This window comes from Taudactylus pleione, unplaced genomic scaffold (genome assembly GCF_031769625.1).
Source record: "Taudactylus pleione unplaced genomic scaffold, aTauple2 ptg000083l, whole genome shotgun sequence".
Lineage (NCBI taxonomy): Eukaryota > Metazoa > Chordata > Amphibia > Anura > Myobatrachidae > Taudactylus > Taudactylus pleione.
The window spans coordinates 3950468-3977970 of NW_028284485.1; the positions used below are offsets into that span (position 1 = coordinate 3950468).

General features: G+C 43.1%; 1 pseudogene; it reads right to left on the bottom strand.

Moving 5' to 3' along the window:
* Window positions 1-1045: 1045 nt before the first annotated feature.
* Window positions 1046-3839, bottom strand: LOC148532126 (uncharacterized; annotated as a pseudogene).
* Window positions 3840-27503: the final 23664 nt, after the last annotated feature.

The following is a 27503-nucleotide window of genomic DNA, read 5'->3' on the forward strand; positions in this document are numbered from 1 at the left end:
AACCTACTCCACCACATTAATGACTTCTTTGTGTGTTTTTCCAGCATTACATAATGATTCAGAGATAATCCTCTGTGGGTAAACTTTAGTATATTCCACTGAAGATCCCTCATTCACCATCTTGCCCATGGTATGATTCCTATGGTTGAAGATATCAATCCTAGAAGAGAGACTGTTGTCCATATTTGTATTCTTTTGCATTTTAGGACAAACAGAATCAGTCTTCAAATATTTCCAGATCTGTCGCCTGACAGAGTAATCTCGTATCAGTTCGTATTAATTGTACTCCCTGGAACTGCAATTGCTCTTTTCCCAGTTTACTACCCATCCACTTAATTGCATGGTTTTTAATATCTTGTCTCAATTCTCTATTATCTCTGATACTGTTCTTCCTGAAATCAAGGTGACAGCGAGATATGGCCAGAGTGACAGGCCCTGCCTTCGTAAATAGGCTATTAGTACTGATAAGATCTTCATGAAAGTCCTTGGGGATCATGCCAGACCAAATGGCAGGCATGTAATTTGGAAATGATTGCTCTGGATACAAAATCTTAAATAGCTCTGATGCTTAGGCCAGACTGGAATGTGGAAGTAAGTGTCTTTCAGGTCTAAAGACATTAGAAAATCTCCTCTTTTTACTCCCATCAGAATTGTCTTTAAAGTTTCCATCCAAAATGTTCTTGTTTGAAGAAACTTGTTTAAATCTCTTAATTCAAATATTGTTCTGAACTGTCCTGATGGTTTTCTTACTAGAAACATCTGAGAATAAAAGCCTTTTACTCTTTCCATCTGAGGTATTGGTTTTATGGCCTGTAAATTGATTAACTTTTTTGTACTTTGTTTTAGGATCCTTAATTCTGATGTTGCAATTCTTGATCTCAGAAATCTGTCCCCTCTGCGAAACCCCTAAAATTGTTTTTGATAACCTTTGGAGACTATTTGCAAGACACCTCTGTCCTGGGTAATTGTTTTCCAAATTTCTGCAAGCTTCAACAGTCTGCCCCCTACTCGCACTCTGGAATGAGACTGTATGTAGTCATTGTCTTCATCCATAAGATCTTCCCTGATTTTGATGAAATGACTGTCTTGCCACTCCTGTAGAGTACCTCCTAGTATACTGTCTCCCCAGTCTGTAGCCTCTTGTCTCCTTAAACTGTTGTTTAGAGGTCTGTGCCTCATATCTTCTATAATTGTCCTGAGGTAACCTATTAGATTTTTCACCTGTTAACATATGTATCAATGCCTCCAGTTTATTTCCAAATAGTAATGATCCCTCAAAAGGTAAATTTGTTAATCTATTTTTTGAATGAGCATCAGCAAACAAAGAGCGAAGCCATAATGCTCTTGCAACTACTGCAGTAGCCATTGATCTTGCAGTAAATGATGTCACATCTAAAGAAGTTTCACATAAATCTCTGCATTATCTCCAGATTTTTTAACAAATACTGTTTTGAAATATTTTCTTCTAAATATGTATGCATAGTCACACTCCATCATCTTAAAGCTCTTGACGCAGAAGTAATAGGCATGCCAGCTTTTAACAAGACTGCTGAGGCAACATATCCCCTTCTCTGAGAAGTCTCCATTCTTTTATCCATTGTGTCTTTAAAAGAAGCCCCATCCTCACAAGGAATGGTTGTCTTAGATACAATTTCTGCCACCGGAGCACCCACTTTAGGAGTAATACACAATTTAAGGAATTATTCATCCCTAATAGGATACATATGATCAATTCTGGCTAAATTCCCCTGTCTTTTATCCAGATTCTGACATTTTTTAACACAATATCCTTCATGACCTTATGTATAGGATATACTCTATTTTTCTTTGCTCTGTCTTCAAACAATACATCCTGTTGTTCACTGCTGTCAGGCACATCTTTATAATTTAGAGATTTATAAATATTCTTTAACATTATTTCTACAATATCCATGTTAAAAAATCTCATATCCTCCTGAATTTCACCATACTCATCACAGGATATTTGTTCCAATACCTCCATTATACTTTGTTCAAATGACTCTGTCTCCTCATATACAAGACTTGACTGAGATCTTGATCTCTTAAACCAGTGGAGGGTTAAAAATACCTCTTTTGATACAAAATATTTCTTCATCCATTCCATAAGCTCCTGAATCTGAGTAACCTGCTGACTCTGACTAGATGGAGATTTATGTTTGCATTCATCACAAAAACCATATCTTGATTTCCAGAAAAAGCTCTGTCACATGCTGCATACTTTACATTCATATGTTTCTTCTTTGAAAGTTTTTTCTTGTGCTCCACAGAACTAGGCACACTGCAGAAAAACAATAATAAAGTTTCTACTATATCTACACTAACTAAAGAAACAACTGCACCCATCTAATTAGGACTTAGCCCATCTGGGTGCTGATCGGCTGTTGGGGGGAAGGCTCCTGCTCCATGTCTGCACTTACAGCTCCACTCGGCAGAACTCACATCTGGTGTATCTCCGGTGTGTAGCGCCAAATTTTTATAGCCCTTTAACCCTAGTGATGGGTTGGTGCATGCGCAGTGTGCACCATACTGCCTCCTGGGCGTTGACATCATCCAGAGCCACCGGCCGCATTCCTACATGAGCCTACCGCTGATTCAGCTGTAGCCCAGCCTCCATCAACCTGGCTCCTGCTCCCACCAGCCGCGTCATGCACAAGCTGGCTGTGCCTATGTTACAGCGCTATCAGCGCAGTTATCAGCTCCGCCTCTGCCTGTATTCCATATGTCCCCAGGGTGCCACCCCACCACAGACTGCAGGATAACTGGCATATTGCTGGGCAATGAGGTATGTCCTTCTGATAAAAATAACAAACTTCCCTACTCTGTCTAGAGAAAGGAAAAAAGACACTAGGGAATGGGAGGGGCTAACCTTTATACACCAAGTGGGTGGTCTCTATAGAAAAAAACTTCCTGTCTGTCGGTAGGGAACTGGAGGAGTAACCCACTGTAATGGCTGCCATGGAGACTGAAGAAAAAATACAGATTACTACATGATACCATGTTTTATAGTCTAATATAGACTTAAAAAACATTGAGCTTTTAAATAACAAGTTTCATTATGTCAACACCTGCATATAATGTAGTTACAGGCTTTTTGAGAAAGCCGTATTGTTTGTAACAAAAAAAAGTCTCTAAAAGTGAACAATCCTAAGTATAAGACCTCAATTTTTTAAAAGGATTTCTTTATTTCTGATAGCATAAAAGAGCAGAGTGGCCTAGCTATCCACTCTGTGAATATGCTACTTTACTGTATGGACTTGCTGCTTGGATCATCTTTTCAGCATGTATCACCAGTATGAACTCTTGAGATACTTTCTGCAACTCTTCCTGACTTCCAAGTCACCTTTGTTGCTGCTCATTACAGTAATCTACCCCTGCAACTTTGCCTGACTTCCAAGTCACCTTTGTTGCTGCTCATTAGTGATCAACCCTGAACTTCTACAGCTATTTCCTACAGTATCATCCCGCTGGTAATATAAGGAAATTGCTATGGTTCACGGTAAATTAGGTATGTTGCTGATTGCCCTACCTCTAGATGCATATCTGTGTATCAAGTTCCATACAGCAGGCCATATTTCACATACATTGTATACTGATCGCTGCATAGCCTCCCACTGCATGCTCTAGGGCCATCTTGTGACTCATATAATACCCCTATAGTGCTATGTCTCATACTGTCCCATTAACTCAGCTACAATGTCCCCAACCCTAGATGCATATTTATGTATCGAGTTCCATATAGCTGGCCATATTTCACATACCCTGTTTACTGCTGATTGCTTCATAGCCTCCTGCTGCCTTGATACATGCTCAGTAGCCATCTTGTGACTCGTATATACAGTATAGTGCTGTGTCTCATACTATCTCCTTAACTCAGCTGTATGTGCTGCTACAATGTCCCTGACCCTAGACACATATTTGTGTATTGAGTTCCATATGTAGCAGGCCATATTTCACATACACTGTATAAAACTGATAGCTCCATAAACCTGCTGCCTCGGTGCTTGCTCGGTGGCCATGTTGTGAGTTGTATATACCTCTATAGTGCTGTGTCTCATACTAGCCCATTAACTCAGCTCTATGTGCTGCTACAATGTCCCTGACCCTAGATGCATATTTGTGTATCGAGAACAATTTGTAGCAGGCCATATTTCACATACACTGTATAACACTGATCGCTCCATAACCATCCCACTGCCTCGGTGCTTGCTCAGTGGCCATGTTGTCAGTCATATATACCCCTATAGTGCTGTGTCTCATACTAGCCCATTAACTCAGCTCTATGTGCTGCTGCAATGTCCCTGAATCTAGACTCATAATTGTTATTGAGTTACAATAGATCAGCCTCACTTTACATGCCCAGTATGCCATTATTTTTGTTCCCAGTCACATATAGTATGTGGTGTAAGGGTAGACCTACCTGTACTGTATGTTTCCCAACATGAGCCAGGAATGACAATATGCTCTATTCCTGGACTTCCCTTTTAATTTATGATTTCCATCACCTGTGGTGAAACATCTTTATTGTCAATTAGTGTAACTTGCTGTACACAGGTGATTGCATTCATAAATTCAGAGGAATGTCCAAGAATAGAGCTTTTAATCCCTACTGGAATGGGTCATGTTGTTCTATTAAGTACTGTATACTATAACTACAGCAATACCCCTTTTCCAGGGCTATTTTTCTTGAAAAATAGGTTCAGGAATAGCGTTTGGAGCTACTGGGGGTGGAACTCTAGAAAAACTGTTATACAGTATATACTATACATATATATATATATATATATATATATATAGATATATATATATATATATATATATATATATATATATATATATATATACATTCAGGTGCATAAATTTTGGGACATTGACAGAATTTTCATATTTTGGTCTCTATTCACCACCACAATGGCTTTGAAATGAAACAAACAATGTGTGCTTTAACTGCAGACTTTCAGATTTAATTTGAGGGTAATTACATCCAAATCAGGTGAACGGTGTAGGAATTACAATGGTTTCTACATGTGCCTCCCACTTTTTAAGGGGCCAAAAGTAATGGGACAAACTAAACAATCCTAAATCTAACTTTCACTTTTTAATACTTTGTTGCAAATCCTTTACAGGCAATTACAGCCTGAAGTCTGGAACGCATAGACATCACCAGATGCTGGGTTTCATCCCTGGTGATGCTCTGCCAGGCCTCTCCTGCAAATGTCTTCAGTTCCTGCTTGTTCTTGGGGCATTTTACCTTCAGTTTTGTCTTCATCAAGTGAAATGCATGCTCAATTGGATTCAGGTCAGGGGATTGACTTGGCCATTGCATAACATTCCACTTTTTAGCCTTAAAAAACTGTTTGGTTGCTTTTGCAGTATGCTTCGGGTCATTGTTCATCTGCACTGTGAAGCGCCGTCCAATGAGTTCTGAAGCATTTGACTGAATATGAGCATATAATATTGCCCAAAACACTTCAGAATTAATTCTGCTGCTTTTGTCAGCAGTCACATCATCAATAAATACGAGGAAACCAGTTCCATTGGCAGCCATACATGCCCACGCCATGACACTACCACCACCATGCTTCACTGATGAGGTGGAATGTTTTGGATCATGAGCAGTTACTTTCCTTCACTTCCCATCACTCTGGTACAAGTTGATCTTTGTCTCATCTGTCCATAGTATGTTGTTCCAGAACTGTAATGGTTTTTTAGATGTTGTTTGGCAAACTCTAATCTGGTCTTCCTGTTTTTGTGGCTCACCAATGGTTTGCATCTTGTGGTGAACCCTCTATATTCACTCTTGTGAAGTCTTCTCTTGATTGTTGACTTTGACACATATAGATCTACCTCCTGGAGAGTGTTCTTGATTTGGCCAACTGTTGTGAAGGGGTTTTTCTTCACCAGGGAAGTAATTCTTTTGTCATCCACCTCAGTTGTTTTCCGTGGTCTTCCGGGTCTTTTGGTGTTGCTGAGCTCTCCGGTGCATTCTTTCTTTTTAAGAATGTTCCAAACAGTTGATTTGGCCACACCTAATGTTTTTGCTATCTCTCTGATGGGTTTGTTTTGATTTTTCAGCCTAATGATGGCCTGCTTCACTGATAGTGACAGCTCTTTGGATCTCATATTGAGAGTTGACAGCAACTGATTCCAAATGCAAATGTTACACCTAGAATCAACTCCAGACCTTTTACCTGCTTAATTGATAATGAGATAACAAAAGAATAGCCCACACCTGTCCATGAAATAGCTTTTGAGTTGAAAGTCCCATTACTTTTGGCCCCTTAAAAAGTGGGAGGCATATATTGAAACTGTTGTAATTCCTACACCTTTCACCTGATTTGGATGTAATTACCCTCAAATTAAATCTGAAAGTCTACAGTTAAAGAACATCTTGTTTGTTTCATTTCAAAACCATTGTGGTGGTGAATAGAGGCCAAAATTTGAAAATTCTGTCAATGTCCTAATATTTATTGACCTGACTGTGTGTATATATATATATATATATATATATATATATATATGTATATACACAGTATGTATTTCATATATTAATGAAAATGTATTTAGAATAAAAGGCACTCAAAACAGCCTTTAAACTAAATCTTACAGTATAATATGAATAATAGATTTTGGCCTGTCATACTGTAGTTTATGAGTGGAACAGGAACTGATTTTTTGCTGAAAAATAGCCCTTCCCCTTTCACACAGAAAATAGCAAAAAACTCTGTTTTTATCATGCATTTGAAGCACAGGTTTATTTGATGGTCCCACTTTGTACCCCCTTTTTGCACAGAAAATCAAATTACTTGGTATGCACTAGCAGTTTTACCCAATGATTTGCAGATCAACACAAACACTTATTCTGTGTGAAAGGGTCAACCCTGATCAAAATTACCGGGTCTCCGACCCTGGTAAAAAGTAAGGTCAAAGTCTCAGGGTGACCCTTTCACATAGTAAAAATCTCCGTGTTCATCAGCAAATTACCAGGTACAGTACAGCAAAAGTGCTTTACCCAGTAGTTTGCATCTTTGTGTGAAAGGGGTATTACTGTAGTTGTATAGAGTGTGAGGCACATTCTTGAAAGTTCAGTACATAGGAGTACTGTAATTGTTTACGGAGTTGTAATGTGAAAAAAAATATATTTCCACTATTTAGCTTAATATTTACAGAGTCTTTATACTTGTGTATTTTAGAGTGCACTGAACAGTGAAAATGGTGAAGAGTGTAGCTTTTTATGCTGGTGCCTCATCTCACAAACTTCCACTGAGCAAGAGGCTGAGTGCACTAGTGCCACAAAAGTCTATAACAAAACCTTCCAAGAAGAAAGCCGGAAAGGAAAATGTACCTGTACCTGTCAAGGCAAGGAAGAATGCAAAGGCAAATTGCCTGGCTTTGCATCAGATAGAAGGAAATAATGAAATGGAGCAACCAATGAACATGGAGGCCCAGGAAGAAAGCTCAATGATCGATGCACCAAATCCACTGAATGAAGAACTGGACACCTTGGAGCCGCTGGAGTCTCCACCCATGAAAGAAGCATCCCATTCACCAACCCATCAAAAACTGGCATTTGAACATAAGAATGCATACACATGTAGCTGTGCTCAGATGGTGAGAGATCTTGTGGGAAAAGTGTTTTATCTGGAGGCAAAAATTGATACTTTGAAAGAAGTGATGGCAATCTTGTTAAAACTTTACTGGGACCAATAAACAAAAGTAATTTTTACTATGGTAATGGCTTTAATACATCATGAATATCGATAGAAGTGACAAAATGTGCCGGATCTAGTGCATTTCACACTTGCTACTGTTTAGTACAAAACTCAACAAAATTCATTCATTCTGACACCTGTCAGAAAGCCGGCATCAGCATCCCTAAGGTAAGTAGCAGGGTTAAGGGTAGGGTTAGGCACAAGGGGGAGGTTTAGGGTTAGGCACTAAGGAGGAGGGTTAGGTTAAGGGTGGAGGAGGGGGTTGTTGAGTTTAGGCACTAGGGCAAAGATTCCAAAATTTGGTCCTCAGGACCCCCATCAGTGCATGTTTTCCAGGTCTCCTCACAAAATCAAGTGAAAAAATTAGCTAAACCTGGGGATCTTTTAAAATGTGTCCATGAGTAATGACCACACCTGTGCACCTGCTAGGAGATGTACAAAATGTGAACTGTGTGGAGTCTTGAGGACTGAGTTTGAGAACCACTGCACTAAAGGGAAGTTAGTTTTATCCACCGGGGAGGGAGGGTTAGTGGTAGGGAGAGGGAAAGGGTTAGGATACCAACCCACAGGTGTCGGTATTCTAACCCTGTTGGGATGCCAGCATTGGGATTCTGACCATTGGGATGCTGAGTGCTGGCATCCCAAGTGTCGGCATCATGTAACCCAACTCTGTAATATTATATACCATACACATTGTCAGCAAACATGATGGGCTGTTTATAACAGCTATATAAAAGAGTGGGTCACTCCCACATTCTGAGGAAAGGGTTAACTTTCCTGTAGCTAGAGAGGAACCACATACTTAACTCAATTGAGACCAGCTAAGGTTTAAAAAAATTGTAAGTTAGTCAGTGGAAAATGTGAGGGAGAGCTTGTACCTTTAGCAGCTGTCCCTATGGTTGACAGTCTGAACCATGACTATGCTGGGAATAATTTGCTTGTTTGAACTGCTATTAAGTGTAAGCTGTATTATTGTTCCTGAACTGTGTTTGCCTGATGGAAGTAGTCATTACACTGGCTCTGCCTTTTCAATCCTGGAATAAAAGCTTACCTGTTTGCATCATCTCATTCTACCATTGGTCATCTGAACTTACCCACTATATTGTGGTGTCAGAATGGGATATAGTTGGTCCTGTGCCAAGGATCCTAAATAAACCACAATGGATGCCATTTTTCAACAAACATTGGTGTTCATTAAACAGCAGCAAACATAGGTAACTGCTCCAGTACTTCCCAAAATGCAGGCCCTAGATGATGTGGAAGCCATTCTTACTACTTTTGAAAGGGTTGCTACCTTGCAAGCATGGCCCAAAAGAATCCTGGGCCATATGGATTGCCCCTCTGCTAACAGTGGAGGCCCAAGCTGCATATGCCAACCTCTCCCTGGAAAATGCAAAAATATATGACAGAGTGAAGGCTGCCATAGCAGATTGGTTTGGCCTCTATCCAGAAGCATATTGGCAGAAATTCAGGTATGTGTCCTATTATCCTGATGGAAGGCCATGCATCCTGGCCCAGAAACTGGCTACCCTTGCAATTAAATGCATGTAGCCAAACCTAGATAATTCCACCTGGCTGGTAGATTTGGTCACTCTTGAACAGCTTGTTGCACATCTCCCTGCCAAAGTTGATCACTGTGTCCAGCTGCATTGAGTTGAGTATTTGGATTCCGCTGTCTGGCTAGTGGAAAATGCCTTACTGGCGCAGGATGGTATGGAGAACCTTACTTCCTTAATTACACCAGAATCTCCCCATATGTCTCCACAGTGGGCATTGTCTTGGGATAATGTGCCACCACGTATGTATTCCGATAGACACCAGAATCCCTTGCAGACGATGGCTTTGGGGAAATTGAGGCCAACAGCTTCGCTTTTCTCTTCACGTAAAGAGGGTTTTCGGGCCAGAAGGTGATCTATGGGGAAGGTGATGGCCACCCGTTTTAAAGAAGATGGAGGTCCAGAGTTGAGGACTTCCCCAATAACTCCATCTCAAGTGTGTTTCTCATGTTTCTAAGGTGGACATCAAAAATGGGCATGTTCACAGATGTATTACTCTTTTTCCATTGTCTTTACAGCTATAGAGACCTTCCCTCTTCCACCTAGACTAAAGGTATGTGTGCACGTCTGTAATAGCCTGGTCAAGGGCTTTGTGGACTATCGATCTGCAACTACCCTTATACAAAATAATTTGTTGTCCCCAGAGTTGTTGTTGCCCCATGAACAAGTCTAAATCTGTTATTCGCATGGAGATGTCCGGGGCCTTTCCTATTGCCATTGTCCCTTTGATAATCAGGAAAGATTGCCAAACTATGTGTGAGTGTGTGTCCTTGGTTACCAGCCCCTGTGCTAATATATCGTGACTGACCTCACTTCTGGGCTCTTGTTCTACTGAAGGAACAGATGCCTGCAGAAGCCCTTGTAGAAACATTTCCCTTCTCCCCTGATTAGTCTCTGTCTAGGGTAAAGGCTCCTAAATCTAAGAAACAAAGGAGAAGGGATCACAGAGATTGTGTTGCCTGTGAAGTATTGTTGGGACAAAAGGTATTTTCCCATAATGCTAGTGCTTGCAATGTGCCTGTAAATGCTGATGTTCCTGTTCATGTCAATGTGGCTGATAATTCTGATGAATCTGTCATTATTAATGTGGCTATACATGCTGATGTCCATGGTAATGCTGAGAGGTCTAGGAACACTGATGATTTAGCAGCTCGCCTAATCCTCATGGTGTGGGGAATAGTGCTGAAGTTCAATTAAGTAGTATTAATGAAGAGGTCTTAACACTTCTCCGTGCACCTCAACCTGATTTAAGAAAGGCTAAATGGGAAGATCCTGCTTTAAAAAGTGCCTTTGAACAGGTTATTTTAGTTGATGGTGTCTTCTTGTCACATGTAACAGAAGTAAAATAACCCCATTTTGTGTTGCTTAAAGAGGTTTTAGATCGACTAGACAAGCACAAACAAACGAGTGAAATGATAGGACAGTTAGTGGGGCGGGCCCTTTCAGAAAGCAGATTCTGGTTTTAGTCCATGCAGTTCCTTGTGGTGGTCATTTGGGATGGGATAAGATGGTGGAGAGAATAACCTCCTGGTTCTATTGGCCAGTTGTTTATGCAGAGGTCTCACGTTGTGTTCCACTTGTTCAGAGTGTCAAAAGACAACAGTAAACCAATTGTCTCCTGCCCGGCTGATCCCTCTCCCAATTGTAGTTGTCCCTTTTGAAAAAATAAGGGTTGATTTAGTGGGTCTGATTGAACCATGGTCTAAAAGCTATAAATTCAATTTAATTGTGGTTGACTATGCCACCCGTTATCCGGAAGCATTTCACTTAGCAACTAAGTTATTTGTTTTTGAAGGTTGGACCAAGGGACAAACTTTATGTTTAAGTTAATGCAGGTGGTGTTAAAGTTGTTAAAAACAAAATTTGTCAAAACCTCAATATATCATCCCCAAACAGATGGCTTAGTCAAAAGATTTAACCGTACACTAAAGTCTATGTCACAGGTTCTCAAACTCGGTCCTTGGGACCCCAAACAGTGCATGTTTTCCAGGTCTCCTCATAGAATCAAAAGTTAAATCATTAGCTCCACCTGTGGATCTTTTAAAATGTGTCAGTGAGTTATGAAAACACCTGTAGACCTGCTAGGTGATCTGGAAAATGTGATCTGTGTGGGTTCCTGAGAACCGAGTTTGAGAACCCCTGGTCTATGTTAACAAAGTTTATAGAGACAGAAAAAAGGTGGGATAAGCTTCTACCCAGTTTGTTGTTTTCAATCTGAGAAGTGCCCAAGGCTTCAACTGGCTTTGCCCCTTTCGAGCTTCATTATGGAAGGAAACTACAGGGTGTTCTCAACCTTGTTCGGGAAGCATGGGAAGAACAAATAATAGAGGGCAAATGCAATCTTCAATATGTTGTCCAGGTGCGTAGTCACATAGACCTACTAGGTCAATTGGCCAGGGAAAATTTGGTATATGCACAGGAGACTCAAAAACGTTTCTACGGGTTGTTCAAAAAGTAATGCTTAAATGCTCACAACTCAAATTTTATTATAGATACAGTTATGAAAATTTGCAGTAAAATACATTGAAATCATTGTAACAGAAAGACTCTACTCAAAAAATTCACCATCTGATCTCAGACATTTTGTCCACCTCTCATCCCAAACTGTGAATCCACTTTGGAAAAATTCCAGTGGTTGGTATTTGACCCAGGAACTTATGGCATTTTTCACAACCTTTATGTCTTCAAAATGTTGACCACTGAGACAGTATTTGAGAAGGCCAAACAGATGAAAGTCAGAAGGGGCCAAATCAGGACTGTATGGTGGATGTGGCATTATTGCCTACCCCATTTTGGCAATGGCCACAGATGTTGCCATCGAAGTGTGAGGTCTGACATTGTCGTGGTGTAACATGACATTTCACAGTCGAATTGTTGACCTTTTTTGCAGATGGCTTCTTTCAGCTTCTTAAGTGTAATAATGTATCGATCACTGTTGATTGATTGGTTTTGTTTGAAGTAATCAATGAGAATAACACCTCAGGAATCCCTGAAGAATGTGACCAATACTTTGTTTATGGATTGCTGTGATTAAAACTTTTTTCGCCTAGGTGAACTTGGGTGTTTCCATTGCTTTGATTAGGCCTTTGTTTCTGGGTCATAAAGGAATACCCAGGTCTCATCTCCTGTAATGACATTTTCCAAAAACATCTCAGGGTTGGCTTCAAAGTTGGTCAAAAGGTCATTGCACACTTCCATCCTCTGGGCCTTATGATCCCTGGTTAATTGCTTTGTAATCCATTTAGCACATACTTTACAATATTCCAAATCATTGATTAGTGTTTCTACAGTGCCATGGCTACATTCCAGTTCATCACTGATATCTCCAATGGTCACACAATAGTCTTTCTGAATCATGGCATCGACTTTGTGCCACTTCTCTGCTGTCACTGCAGTTGATGGTCTGCCACCACAAGGTTTGTCGCACACTGATGATTCTCCTGTTTGAAAATGCTTCATCCACCTTCTTACATTGCGATAGTCAATTGTGCGATCACCATACACTTTTTTCAGTCATCTGTGGATTTCTGTAGCACTGCAGCCTTCTTTTTCCAGAAATTCAATGACAGCTCTTTGTTTTATCTTGGATTTCATGGTATTTCTTGGACTACCTAAACAAAACTACATATATAGTTAGCAGACATATTAAAGTACAAACTGACAAAGTTTCAAATAAATGTTGCATATTATTTCAGAGTTATGAGCATTTAGGCATTACTTCTCATATAACCATAATGCCCGAATATGAGTTGTGCACCTGGGGATAAAGGGGGTCATTCAGACTCGCTCGCGAGCAGCAGTATGCTCGCAAGTGGGTCGATGTTACCCACTGCGCATGCGCACGATGGAGGGAGCTCCGTCGTGCGCATGCGTGAGACCCGGGGAGCGACAGGCTCTCCATCGCTCCGGGTCTCGCACCAAAGGGGGCATGCTGTCAATGTTGATTGACAGCATGCCCCCTTTGGTGGGCTTGCCAGGGGCATGCCTGCCAGACGGAGGCGTTCCCATGGGAATGCCTTCCATCTGAAGCCGGCCCCACTGACATCACTAGTGATGTCAGTGGGAGTGATTTTGGCTCTGATAGAGCCAAAATCACTCCAGGGCTTGTGGCAGGGAGACCCTACTGCAGGGTCTCCATCGCAAGTCCAATGGTTGCTATGGTCAAGACCATCGCGACCATCTTTTTGGCCGCTCGCATATGTTGTGGGTGGTCACCCACAGCTATATGAGCGGCCAGGAGGCCGCTCCATTTTCATGGAGGAGGGCCCTTATTCAGAGCGAGCGCTCTTGTCAGAGCGTTCAGCTCTGAATCAGGCCCCAAATCCTTTTGTTGTTACCTACTCACGGAAGTTAATTACTAGCAAAGTGGCAAGGAACATTTTAAGTAATTAGAAAGGTTGACAAAGTAAATTATGAAGCCTCTCAACCTGACTCCCATAGAGGTAGGCAGATTTACCATGTTAATCTGTTGAAAGCAAGGAAAGATCAAGAGGTGTTTTCAGTAGACCCTGGTAATGGCCATAGTGACCTTGGTCCACAGATTCCTCAGTCCGATGGGGTCTCTCCACCCCTTGAACCTTTGAATTCAGTCAAGCTGAACATTGTTAATTAATTCTCACATGTTTTTTTCTGATAAACTAGGGAGGACCAATTAGTCTTACATGACATTGTAACCTCACCTGGAGTAGTAGTTTGACAAAGACCCTAGAGGCTTCCAAGGGAAAAACAAGCAGACGTAATCAAGGAAATACAAGAAATGTTGAAAGTAGGGGTAATTGAGGAGTCAACTAGCAACTGGTGTAGCCCCATTGTCTTGGTGCTGAAACCAGATATTTCTACAAGATTCTGCATAGACTTCTGCAAAGCTAATGCAGTATCCAAATTTGATGCCTACCCAATGCCAAGGGTCGATGACCTGCTTGATACATTAGGTATGGCCAGATATATTTCTACCCTTGATCTTACAAAGGGATTTTGGCAAATTGAGCTGACAGAGGAAGCTAGGAAGAAAACTGATTTTTCTACTCTGTTGGGCCTCTTTCAGTAGAAAACAACACATTTTTACTTGCATGTGCCCCACCTCTTTTCAGAGGGTAATGGACCAGTTGTTCATCCTCATCAGAATTATGCTGCAGCATTCTTGGATGATATTGTCATATATAGTAAGCATTGGAATGCCCATGTTAATAGGCATAGGGATGTTCTTTTGTCTTTGAGATAGGCAGGTTTAACTGCTAATTTTAAGAAAAGTAGAGATATGGTAAAAACTTAACATTGTTATCTCTTTTTCTACAAGGTCCATAGGGTATACAGGAAACCTTGGAATATAGGTAATGGCAAAGACACCTGGGCACCATGCAGTCCTCACAGGATGCAATGGGGCCTCCCTCTATACCCCACCTCTAGACCAGAGGCTCCTCAGTTACATAGTAAGCCAAAGGCCAGAGGAGGATAAAAGAGAGAAGACAGTCTGGAACACTCAAGAACCAAATTCTCACACAGAAGGAAATGGAAAACCAGTGACTGGAGCAAAACCCATCTGAAGCACATGTGTCAGGGCAGGAGCCTATGGACCTCATATAAAAAGAGATAAAGGTAACTTCTTACCATATCTACTTTTCTACTTCAGGGTCCATAGAAGGTCCACAGGAAACCTTGGGGATTCCCAAAGCAGTACCCTCAAGTGTGGGAATACAGAAAGTAGAATCCACTAAGCATTGAGAGTGGCAACGGTATGAAAAGCAAACCTCAAAAAGGTCTAGACAGAAGACAATGTGGCCACCTTACAAATCTGCACAGCCATGGCACCATGGCTAGCTGTGCACAAAGGACCCACAGACCGTGGAATGAGCAGTGACCGAGGGCAGCACAGGCAGGCCCTCCTGAGTGCAAGCCTCAGTTATAGTCAGGCAAAGCCATCTAGCCAAAGTTTGTTTATTGGCTGGCCATCCCCTCTTCTGGAACCATAAAGTAAAAGTTTGAAGGGAACTGGTATGAGCCTCATAAATCCTGAGGGCATGTACCACATCCAAAGAAGCGTCACCAACCGAGAGATCTGGGGAGTTAAAGACAGGCACAATAATTTCTTCATTAATGTGAAAACAAGAGATCACTTTAGGAAGGAACACAGGGTGAGTTCAAAGCACTGCTCTGTCTCTGTGAAAAACTAGAAATGGAGAATGACAGGAGAGAGCCCCCAAATCAGAAACTCTTCTGGCAGAAGCAATGGCCAGAAGAAACAAAGTCTTGGCAGTAAGCCATTTGAGGTCCACTGAGCCCTGTGGTTCAAAGGGAGGGCTCTAGAAGGCCCTAAGGACAAAAGACAAATCCCAAGGCACTACAGGAGGGACAATTGGAGGCTGGATATGCTGGACCCCCTGCAAGAAAGAGTAGATGTCAGGAAGATGAGCAATCCTTTAGTGAAACCACACTGAAAGGGCCAAGATATGGACCTCCTGTTCAGCAAGGTGGAGTCCAAGGTCCAAACCCGCCTGCAGGAAAGCAAACACTCTGGATATCCTGAACACCTGGGGGTCATAACTACCATTCAAAATAGGTATGCCACACCCTGTGGTAAATCCTAGCAGAGGCAGGTTTTCATGCTCTGAGCATGGTGTAAACCACAGAGCCAGAAAAACCCTTGGACCTTAGGAGGGTTGTCTCATGAGCCACACCATCAAAGACAGATGATCCAGATCTGGGTAAAGGCAAGGACCCTGTAACAACAGGTCCGGACATTGAGGAAACTGCCACGGAGTGTTGATGGAGATACTCCAAAGATCTGAGTGCCATGGGCATTGGGGCCACGCTGGAGCCACCAGCAGGACCGTGCCTCCCTCTTTTCAAAGAACAAAAGTAAGAAGGGAGATTGGAGGAGACAGGTACACAAACTGGAAGGTCCACCTGACTGACAGAGCATCCAACAGGAGAGCTTCAGCGTCTCTTGTCCTGGACCCAAACTGTGGCAGCTTGTGATTTAGCTGAGAGGCCTTGAGGTCCACATCTGGAAGGCCCCACCTATCCACTAAAAGCTTAAACACTTCTTGGTGGAGAGACCATTTCCTGGGATGCATGTTGTGATGGCTGAGGAAGTCCGCTTCCCAGTTCAGCACTCCCGGAATGAACATCGCTGAAATGGCTGGTAGATGGCCTTCTGCCCATGTCAGAATGCATGACACCTCTGTCCTTGAAACCTGACTTTGAGTTCCTCCTTGACGGTTTAGATAAGCCACTGCCGTGGCATTGTCTGATTATTCTTGCATGGGTTTTCTGTGGAGCAACAGCCTTGCTTGCTGCAGGGCCCTGAAAACTAGCCTCAGTGCCAATATATTGATTAGAAGCATAGATTCTTCTCTTGTCTACCTTCCCTGTAAAGAGTGTGGACCCATCACTGTGCCCCAACCCCAAAGACTGGCATAAGTCATCAAATGGACCCAGTCTGAGATCCAAAAGCAGTACCCTCAAGTGTGGGAATGCAGAAAGTAGAATCCACCAAGCATTGAGAGTGGCAATGGTATGAAAAGCAAACCTCAAAAATGCCCATTTTTGAGGAAGGCCATCTGTAGCCACCATGTCAATGACAGGCGCATCTCCGGAGACAGCACCATCAATTGAGGCCATATGTGATGGGGTAATCCATCCCACTTGGAGAGCATAGATTTCTGCAGCAGCCGGGAATGAAACTGGGCAAACTCTACCATGTCAAACACTGACACCATAAATCCCAGCAAATGCATTCTGAGTGGACTAACACTCAGCAACTGTAAAGGCATCTGTGTACTCACATCTGCAAAGTGGAGATCTTTTCGGCTGCCAGAAAAATACTTTGCTGTTGTGAATCCAACAGCTCTCCCAGATGGATTATCCTTTGAGGTGGAATCAGTGAGGACTTCTTCCAGTTAAGCAACCACCTGTGTACCTGGAGCACAAATATTGTTAGCTGCAGGTGGTGGTGAAGGACCTCTGGAGACCATGCTAGCAGTAAGAGGTCATCCAGATATTGTAACACGCAGATCCCTTGCAGCCGCAGATAGGCTGCCATTTCTGCCATGACCTTTGTAAAGACACGAGGAGCAGTTGCATGGCCAAATGGTAGAGCCTGAAACTGGAAATGCTGTTGTGACACAGCAGACCTGATAAAACTTTGGTGAGTTGAAGTCATTGGAACATGCAGATATGCATCCTGGATATCCAGATACACCATAAAATCTCCAGCTTCCATAGCCAGTATAACTGAGCACAGGGTTTCCATCCTGAACCTGGGTACCCTGAGAAATTTGTTAAGGGACCTGAGACTGAGAATAGGACAGAAAGAACAGTTTGGCTTCTGGACTAGAAAAAGGCTGGAATAATATCCTGTTTCTCTTTGGGAGATCAGGACCGGTACAATGACTCCTGCCTGCAGCATGGATTGTACCACTTGTAGAATAGCCAAAGCCTTGTCCACATTTTTTGGAAGCCCTGTGCAAAAGAATTGTTGGGGAGAACTTCTGCAGAAGGAGAGGGTGTACCCCAGAGAAACCACTTCCCTCACCAAGGAATCCGTGGTAGTCTGATACCAGTGCTGGGTGAACTGAAGAAGTTGGCCTCCCACCCTTGGGTCCCTTAGGAAGAAGCACATCCCATCAAGCGGAGGGCTTGTCATCAGGTTTGACAGCTGGATGTCTGGTGCTCCAAGGCCGCTTTTTAGGCATGGCCAATTTCTTGGCGGTGGATGGCCTGAGAAAGGACTTTCTAGCCTTACCTGGGGCCCAATAGGTCCAAAATTATGGAGTCTGAGCCCCTGTAGAAGCTGGAGCTGAAGGCAGACAAGTCGACTTAGCTGCTGCTAAGGTATTCATGATCTTATCCAAATCAGGGCCAAACAATACTTTACCGTCATAAGGCAAACATTCCAACCCCTTCTTGGATTCCACATCAACTCTCCAAGAACAAAGCCACAGAGAACAGCGAGCTGCAATGGCCACTGAAAAAACCCTGGCATTTAGTAGGCCAATATCCAAAGCTGCCTCAATTATATACAGTAGGTAGCAGAATCTTGGAGATTTCCCACCAGAATCAGCTGTTCCCTGGTAGCATTAGAGGCTAAGGATGTTTCAAGGCTGTTAGCTTAACATTCCATGGCCCAATTTACCCAGCAAATGGCCATAGCTGGTCTGCCCGCAGCCCCTGAAAGGGAATAAACAGATATAAGTTATAACTCTACCTTCCTATCTGTAACATCCTTCAGGGATGACAAGGAAGGCATAGGAAGCATTGTGCTTCAAACCAAGCATGTGACATGGAAATCCACCACAGGTGGAGTCTACCAATTGGAAAAATAATTCTCATCAAAAAGATAAGCAGAGACTAGACGCTTCTGCGGTTGATACCGATTTCCAGGCATTTTCCAAGCTACTTCCAAGTGATTCACAAATTGGTCAGACAATGGGAATGTAGCTTCAGTCACATTTTCTTCCATGAAATATGCATGCCTAGATTTAGACGCAGGAAGCTCATACTCCTCATTGATCAGGGCTGCCTTTACAGCTTGTATTAACCCTGGAATATATATTTTAGACTTGAGCCCTGCCTTCAGGGGAGGTGGCTAAGAATCAGACTCATCCAGAAGCAGTCCATCATCAGATCACACATCATCATCATCATCATCATCATCCCATACAGTAGATTGCGATGATAGTGAGACTCTTTTAGCTGATCTGCTGATAGGTGCATCAATCTGACGTACCTCATTCGCACCATGCAATATAGCAGGAACTGTATTAACACACTGAGGGGGCAACACCTGTGCACTGGCAAAAGGTGCTATTGTTGAAAACTGAACTGTGGACACATAGGAGGGCCTTCTAAATGCCCTGCAATGGTTGTTAATGCTTTAGCAAAGCACTCCTGTGGTGGCTCGTGTTATGTGGCAGAAGCCTCAAAAGGACCCTGGACAGTGTAACACTGGAAACATAACTCCTCATAGGTTATGTACCCTGCTCCTGACACCACTGTACATTTTTTACAGAGCAGTTTAATAGGGGATAAATTAGTCAAACACTCTCACTGCCAGACATAGTAAAGAGGATCACTTAAAAACTGAGACTGCGTCACAAACTACGTCTCAGACTGCATCAGAAAACTGTGTCTGAGACTGCATCTCAGCTTGCAACTTATGCCACACCTGCACAACACCAGTGCTATGGCTCAGAATAGCAGAACAGGTACAGGGTTAGCAAAAAAAGAATGACAGTTTTTAGCAAAGAAAACAGACAGACAGTGCTAGCATACAGTCGCAAACATATGCAGAAAATGACAATACCTGCACTTAATGGCACTTCCTTATGTCAACTACAAAGACTTAGGCCCTCATTCAGAGCCGCTCGTTAACAGCAGTACGCTCGCTGCGCATGTGCGTATGGCAGATTGCGAGCTTATTTTGACTCGTTCGTAAAGTAGCGTACAGGAAGTGACATGTCCAATGTGATTGACAGAACAGGGCGTTTTTGGGTGTTGACGGGGGTGGAGATGGAAAAACGCAGGCGTGGCGAGGCATTTTTGGGGCGTACATACATTAGCAGATGCGAACGTAAAATGTGTTCGTACCGACTCATACGTCACTGGATGATCCTCTTTCCCTTCAAAATGCTCGCACAGCTTAGGGTCTGGATTACTCGACCACATTGGCGATGGCCTTCTCCTCTGTCCCGGCACTCCACGATGTTGCAGCGATTAATCGCGGGTGGTCAGAACAGCAATTAGTGTTGGATTGAAAACCGGCTTGGTATGTGTTTTGAAATCAGTTTTTTGGGTTAGCACAAAAGCGTACGCAGGTGGAAATCATAGCTGCTAATGTCAGGATTACACAATCAATTTGCGTACATTTGTGGGGGTTTATTTTGGCCTCAATTTGTTGGTTTTGGCCTATTGTAACAATAATGTCATCATGTTTTTTTGTTTTTCCCTTTTTCTTTTGGCCTGGTGAATTTGCATCGTTATGTAAATTTTTAAACGTTCCTTAAAGAGCCCTTTTTTTAAATTCATGTAAAATGTGGTTTTGGCACGTTTTTACCTTTTGGCCCAGGATTAAATGTAACCCATTTTGACAATAATGTGAGAATACAATTTCAAACTTTTTTTGAATTTTATTGCTCAAACAAAAACTAAAAAAAAAAACAGATTGTAGAAAAAGATTTTTTGCAGGGTTCATTCCCAAAGTTAAAATAATTGGGCCAACATAAAAGATTTATGAAACGTAAAACACAAAATGAAAAACAATTCACAAGAAAGGAGAGGGAAGTTTTGTCCAGAAAGGAATATGAGGCAAGCACAGAAGGAGTGTGGGAAAAGTAGCCATTGCTGTCACTGTTTTTTCACCCGTTTCGCTGGGGGAGGGAGGGCGCCAGACCGGGTCCGGGATGTCATCGGGCTGGCCTGTCCAGAGGCAGATGTTGTGGCCTCTGGACTAGGCACAGGGCTAGGCACATTTGGAGGATTGGCTGATGTTGTGCCAGAGGTGGAGGATCCTGATGTTCCGGCAGGAAGGGAGGTCGGCTCCACCATGTGCTGGCGAACGAGCTGCTCCAGGGCATTGGCAATGCGGATGTTGGCCCTGGTATTTTCCGCCAGGGCCTGACCAATGGTCACATTGGCCGCCGCATTTTGCTCCAGGGCCTCAGCCACCCATATCAGACTGGCGTCCATCCTCTTCAGAATCTCCGTATGGAAATCCGATTTGAAATTGAGTTCTGTGAGGAGGGCCACTGCCTGCGAGGGGGATTGCCCTGGACTGGCTTCTGCAGGGTCCTCAGCCGGATGTAATGGTTCCTCCCCTGCAGAGCCAGCAGAAATTCTGCGGCCAAGGCTCCCCTCTGGAGCAGACTCATCCGCCTGTGTCTCTGTTGGAAAAATGAGAAAAGACTCACATTAGAATCTACATATTGGCACAATAACATTTCTGAGTTGGTGACATCACAATATTTACCTGGGACAACATGAGGAGCCGCAAAGTCTGGCATGTCCGTATCCATGTTGGACACGCCAAACACCTCCACAGGCTGCACAGACCCCTGTGCCAGCTCTTCTAAATCCGTCAACTCCAATGACACAGGGGTGGGACCCCCACCAGTCCCCCTTGCATGCCTAGCCCTGTCCGCCAGTTTTTGCTTTAGGCGATATTTGAAGTCGCCCCATCTGTGGGATAAAATTGGAACCATTATCCTTTTGTTTAAAATGGGGTTTGTGTTTAGGGGGGGCAAGTGTTTACTTACCGCCGTTTGACATCCCGGGCTAGACGGACATAATCACCCACCCTATTGACAGCAACGGCTACCTCTTCCCACATTCTCCACTTCTGGCTTGTACTCATATTCCTGTCTGCCTGTGGCAGGATGTCCACACACTTCTGAATCAAAACCTCCATCTCCTTTCTTGTGAATTGTGGCTGCCTTTTCTTTTTGGCAGCTTTGCCCGGTATACTGGGCCCAGCAGCCTCTTCCATGTCATCCTCCTCACCTATTTGTGTAAATATGAAGAATTCTCAACTTCACAACTTGCCCAATATTATGTTTCAAATTAATCATTGAGACAAAATGCATGAAATACTTACCGCCTGACTGTTGTCCATTGTTTCCCTGGTCTGTAGCCATGTCTGAGCTCCAAACAAGAAATACACCAGAATTTTAATTGTGTTTACGTGACGTATTTATACATGCGTCATTATTTTGCGGCCGCATCATTGATTGTGCGTTCCTATGATCCCTCCTTAATTTGTGCTGGAAACTAAACACTATTTATGGCTTGGTGTGTCTCGAGTCGAGGTGGCGTTTTTGGATTGTTGGAGGTTACCTTGGTCGGAGTTTCTTGTTTGCGGATTTTGGAGTTGGCGTTGTTGGGAGTTTATTTTGTTTGCTATATTTGCGTTTTTATTTTCCGGACGCTTTTTTTTTGGTGTTTTTTTGCCCTCGTTTCTTGATTTGGTAAGTTTTGGGAAGTCGAACTTTGGTTCAATTTGTGTCTCCTTCTTTTTCATATTTTTCTAAAGTTTTTTTTTCCTAATTTCATCTCTGTTAGGTTTTTATTTGTCTCGGCCCCGAAGACCTTTTGATCGGGAATCTTATATATTAGCTATTGGTAAGTCCATTTTTTAACTTGTATTTGCGAACTAATTAGCGCATTTTTATCTGTTTGTATAGTGACTTATATTTGCGAACTAATTAGCGCATTTTTATCTGTTTGTAAAGTGACTTGTATTTGCGAACTAATTAGCGCATTTTTATCTGTTTGTATAGTGACTTGTATTTGCGAAATAATTAGCGCATTTTTATGTTTGTATAGTGACTTGTATTTGCGAACTAATTAGCGCAATTTTAAATGCTTATTCATCCTGTAAAATTGTTTGTGTTTTCCCTTTAGCATTATTTGCTTACATTTGACCCCAATTTGACGTACTGTGTGCAATGTCGATTTGCTCGTTGGCCAAATGTGTGTTTCGCCTATTTTATGTTTTGTCTTGCACCAAATTTACAAACATAAATGCACAGACTAAACAGATTTTTTATAATATTGGGAATATTTACAGTTTGGACGTATCATGACAATACCCCGGCATGTAAGCAGCAATGGATGGTATCATCAAGCTAAGTTGTTCTTAATTTTCTTTTGGGGTGGGTAGAAAGCCTTACATTCAAATCTTGCCATTTCAGGTTGATCTGGGTTGGATTGTTCTGGCCATGCACCCGGAAGCCGACCAACCTCAATCTCGTCCCAGGCATAGGCATCGTAGGCGTGCAAGGCCCCAGATATTTCGAACACGTGTCACACTTTTTGGAATGCCCGATGATGAGGTTTTAAGACGCTACCGTCTTCCTCCAAAAATCATCATAGACACTCTCTCATTAATAGAGAGTGATCTTGAGCGGCAAATTGACAGTCCTACAGCAATACCACCACTTACGCAATTTATGGCGGTGTTACATTTCTGTGCCTCAGGATCGTGCAAACAACGGTGGGAATAGTGGTGGGCATCTCACAATCCTCCTTTTCCAGGATCCTGAGGGCAGTGATGGAGGCACTTTTCAGGCACCTCCATCATTTTATTAAAATGCCTTTAGATATGGGTGCCCTTAGTGTGGCCAAGGCCAATTTTAACCAAATAGCTGGCTTCCCACACATCATAGGGGTTGTGGATGGTTCTCACATACCACTTCAGCCCCCAGCATGGCTGGAGGCCATATTTCGCAACCATAAACACTATCACTCCCTGAATGTAATGGTGGTATGTGTTGCCTCCCTCCTGATCCTGTCCCTGAATGCAAAATTACCAGGAAGTGCACATGACTCCTTCGTCATCCGGCAATCAGGGATATGGCACAAATTAACCAACCTACAAGCTGGTGATGCGTGGCTTCTGGGTAAGTGGAGACCTTTAGTACATAACAATGTTAAGCTTGATACACAGTGATCCTGATGTTGTCTATTCTTTTTCACAGGAGACAGTGGCTACCCTTGCATGCCCTGGCTGCTCACTCCTTATTTGGCTCCCACACCAGGCCCACAAAGTGAGTTTAATACCGCACTTACAGCCACCAGGCAAGTGGTGGAGCACTGTATCGGTCTTTTAAAAGGCCTATTCAGATGCCTCCACCGCTCTGGTGGCGAGCTCATGTATTTGCCGGATATGGTTTCTAAAATTGTGGTCCTGTGTGGGATATTTCACAACATCACCATAAGGAGTGGTGTCCCAATGCAGCCAGAGGATGCCTTACCTGAGGATGGCCCCCCCGAGGTTGGTCGGAGGTCAGTATGTGGGGGGGCCATACGCGATGATGTGGTGGCCAGATATTTTAGGTAATTATTGACCAAACAACAGTGTTTATACCCAATGTGTTACGGTTTGTTTGCGTTCATCTTTTTTTTTATTAATTTTTTCCCCATCTTCTGTTTGTTTGCATAATATTTGGCACTCCCACGATGACTACTTCCTGCTACCCTTCAAAAACCTTTATGTGGAAACTTGTGGAATATATTATGTAACCCATATTGCAATGCCATATTTGTGGAATCATGTGGGCATGGTCCTTCATCAACCAGTTCTTGATTTGTTGTGTGTTTGTTTCCTGTTTTTGGTATGTGGTGTATTTCTGATTATCACTGTGTGTTTTGTTTGTGAGTGACCACTTTGTTTTTTGATTTCTGTTGTGAATAAATTTTTGGAGAGTGTAATTTGGTTCCTTTTTGGGCACGTTAGAAGCAAGTGTAACCAGGCTCACAAACGTTACATTTGCCTAAGAGGTAACCCAGTAATGAAGCAAGTTGAGCTAAAATGTAATATGTTTTCGGGGTACAAACCAACACACCAAGGAATCCTGTTCAATCAGTTGGCTTCGTAAGATCGGCCTAAGCAGCTTGCCCACCAAATAGGAACCTGTAAAATGTTGTAAACTATAATGTTGCCCACCCCAAAAAAGGAAAATGACATTGGTACTGGTAGGTGTTTCTTGTGCCTGTTTGCCTTCAAAATACAACACACAATCTTTAGTGAGAATAATTGGCAATCCTTGCTTGAAGAGTCTACTTATGTCAGTGTAAAGAATCTTTGATTTACAAAAAACGCATGAGACAGAGCGTTAATTATAACTGATTTATTTTTAAACAATTTGTAAAAAAAATAAAAAATAAACTAATTCCTAAGGAGGACCGCCAGATGGTCAAGGCCCTGCAGCAGCCCGGTGACTTGCTCCCGCATACGGGCCACACACTGACATATTTCAGCCCGACGCCTCTGTTCCTCTGTGGGTGACAAAAGTTTGGGGATTAATACATCAATAATGAAGCCACATTAAAAAAAAACACAAAACGAGAAAACCAAAACTTAAAAGCTTGTGAAAAAAACCATCATTACACGGATAAAATCCAGCACCCCAAAATGTTGTAGGCCAAAAATGCAAGGGCCAAAAAAAAATGCCCACAGGTGTGATATGTGTATGGTGAAATCAGCAGGAACAGGTAAAGACAACCCCAAAAAAACCAAAAAGGCGACAAAAAGCCCACGAAAAAGGGGACGACACATGATTACATACAAACAGTTTGTGGTGCCAAAAAAAAAAAAGCAAAAAGATACCGTTCTGCAAAACGCCAGAGCGAAAAGCCACTCCCTCGACCTCCTCGTAGGTGGCTACATTCCCCAAACCTAAGGGCAGGGTGTTGGCTGAATCCCGGGGGGGGGATATTTGGAGGAGGGGCGGTTGGAGGAGAGGGGGAATTGGGCTGGAGGGGAAGTAGCCCCGAAATCTCGGCCACAGGGTCTGGGGAGGAGGGGGTAATTGAGGAATTGGGGGTTGGCGAGAGGGGCCGTGACCGGTGTTTTGTCTGCCGATGACGCCGTAGTCTTTGCTGTGCCCCTAAAAGATGTTAAAAAAATTGTGGTTAGTTTCAACATGAATCCAACAATGAATAAATAGGACAGACATGAAAACATGCACACGCAGATATGAGTACAATGAATAAATAGAACAGACATGAAAACATGCACACGCAGATATGAGTACAATGAATAAATAGAACAGACATGAAAACATGCACACGCAGTTAGGGCCCACAAGATAAACATGAAAACCACAGTCCATAAAACTTACTTTCCGCGATCCGCATGCGAAAGCATGCTAGCAAGCGGGGCGTCCGCCAGTGCAGGTCCGACCACCTGCGCTCCAGCTGGCCGATATGTCGGCGTGAGCCGAAGGAGCGCAGGCGGCGACGTACCTCCGCATATGCGGAACGCTTTCTGTGATTTGTGATGGGTGGAGGCTGCCTGGTGATCCGCCTGTCCATCACCTCCGTGAGCACCAGCAGCTCGCGCCTGGTGAATGCGGCGGCTCTCATGATGGCAATGGTGTATTTTTTTTTTATTAATTTTAATAAAGCACCAAAAAAAATTTGATTGGCTAATGTATTTTGGAAATTAACAGGACCAATTCTATTGGTTAGTGTATGAGTCATGTGTTCGACAGGGCCAGAAATCTCTTGAGAGTTATGATAGGCTTGATGCATTGACATGCGTAAGCAAATTTAAATAAAGAAATGAACCCCGGAAAATATGCGGGGATACAAACAAATAGAACAATTGTTTAATTGGGGCTAACATGTATTTTGACCAATAAAAGCGAATGTTTAAGCCGTACGTATTCTGCGGGTAAACACAAACACGGCCAAGATTAAAGTTTATTGCATTGTGTTGAAAAAAATAAAAAATTAAGCTAATTGATACTTTGATTGGCAGGATACGATTGAGGCAGAATAAACGAGCAGGTAATCGGAATCTGACAGGCCCACTTCCAGTTTGTACTTGTGCGTGCGTTCCCTTCAAGCCATTTCGGGGATGTACGCTCGCTATTTGGCACGCTCGTTAGTTAGAGGAGGGGTCTGTTGAGTTTGGGGCGGATTTTTATCTGCGTATGAAAATACGAGCGAGTGCTTGAATTTAAATATTTTTTTACGTACGCCGAACGTACGTACGTCCACTTGCGTCCGGGTCTGAATCAGGGCCTTAGTGTCTAGTAGGACAAAAGTGCTACATACACTGACCACCAACCAGAGGAGAGGTATGTAGAGGGACACGTACTCCACACCTCCTGTCAAGATCAGCGACACACAGCCAGGAGAATGACCATCGAAGAACTCATGGGGAGCTGGACCTGGAAGAAGGAAGCTGTAACAGTTCAAGCAAGACCACAGTGGAAAAGTGCAATGAGCAGCGGGGAGGAGCAGGCTGTTAAACAGGGAAGGCTGACTCCCCTGGCCAGCGTTTGACCCCTAGGATGCTGGAGTGTTCCGAAGAACTCAATTCCTAAGTCCCAGGTGGCTTAGTGTGGATGCAGGAATCAGTGCCTGGCCACACTTGATGTCATCCCCAGTGTGATCCCCAACCCTGGAGGAAAATAGACTGTGACTCATCATGCACCACCATGGCACATGTCGCTTTCCTGTACCCAATAGCATCTGGCTGCAGTCTAGGGATCCTCTGGGATCCCATGAGGCCTGCCGAGAGGCACGGTTCAGTACCAGCATCTCAGCACCACCGGGGTGATGATCTTCCACTGGACTGTTCGCGCTGACCACACTTATAAAAAACATCAAATTTTCAGGAGCTGTTAGCAACAGCCCTACTGTGATAGAGTGACCTGACTCTGGCTGGGCACCAAATGAAATGGAGGAGCCTCCGGCCCAGGGTTGGGTATAG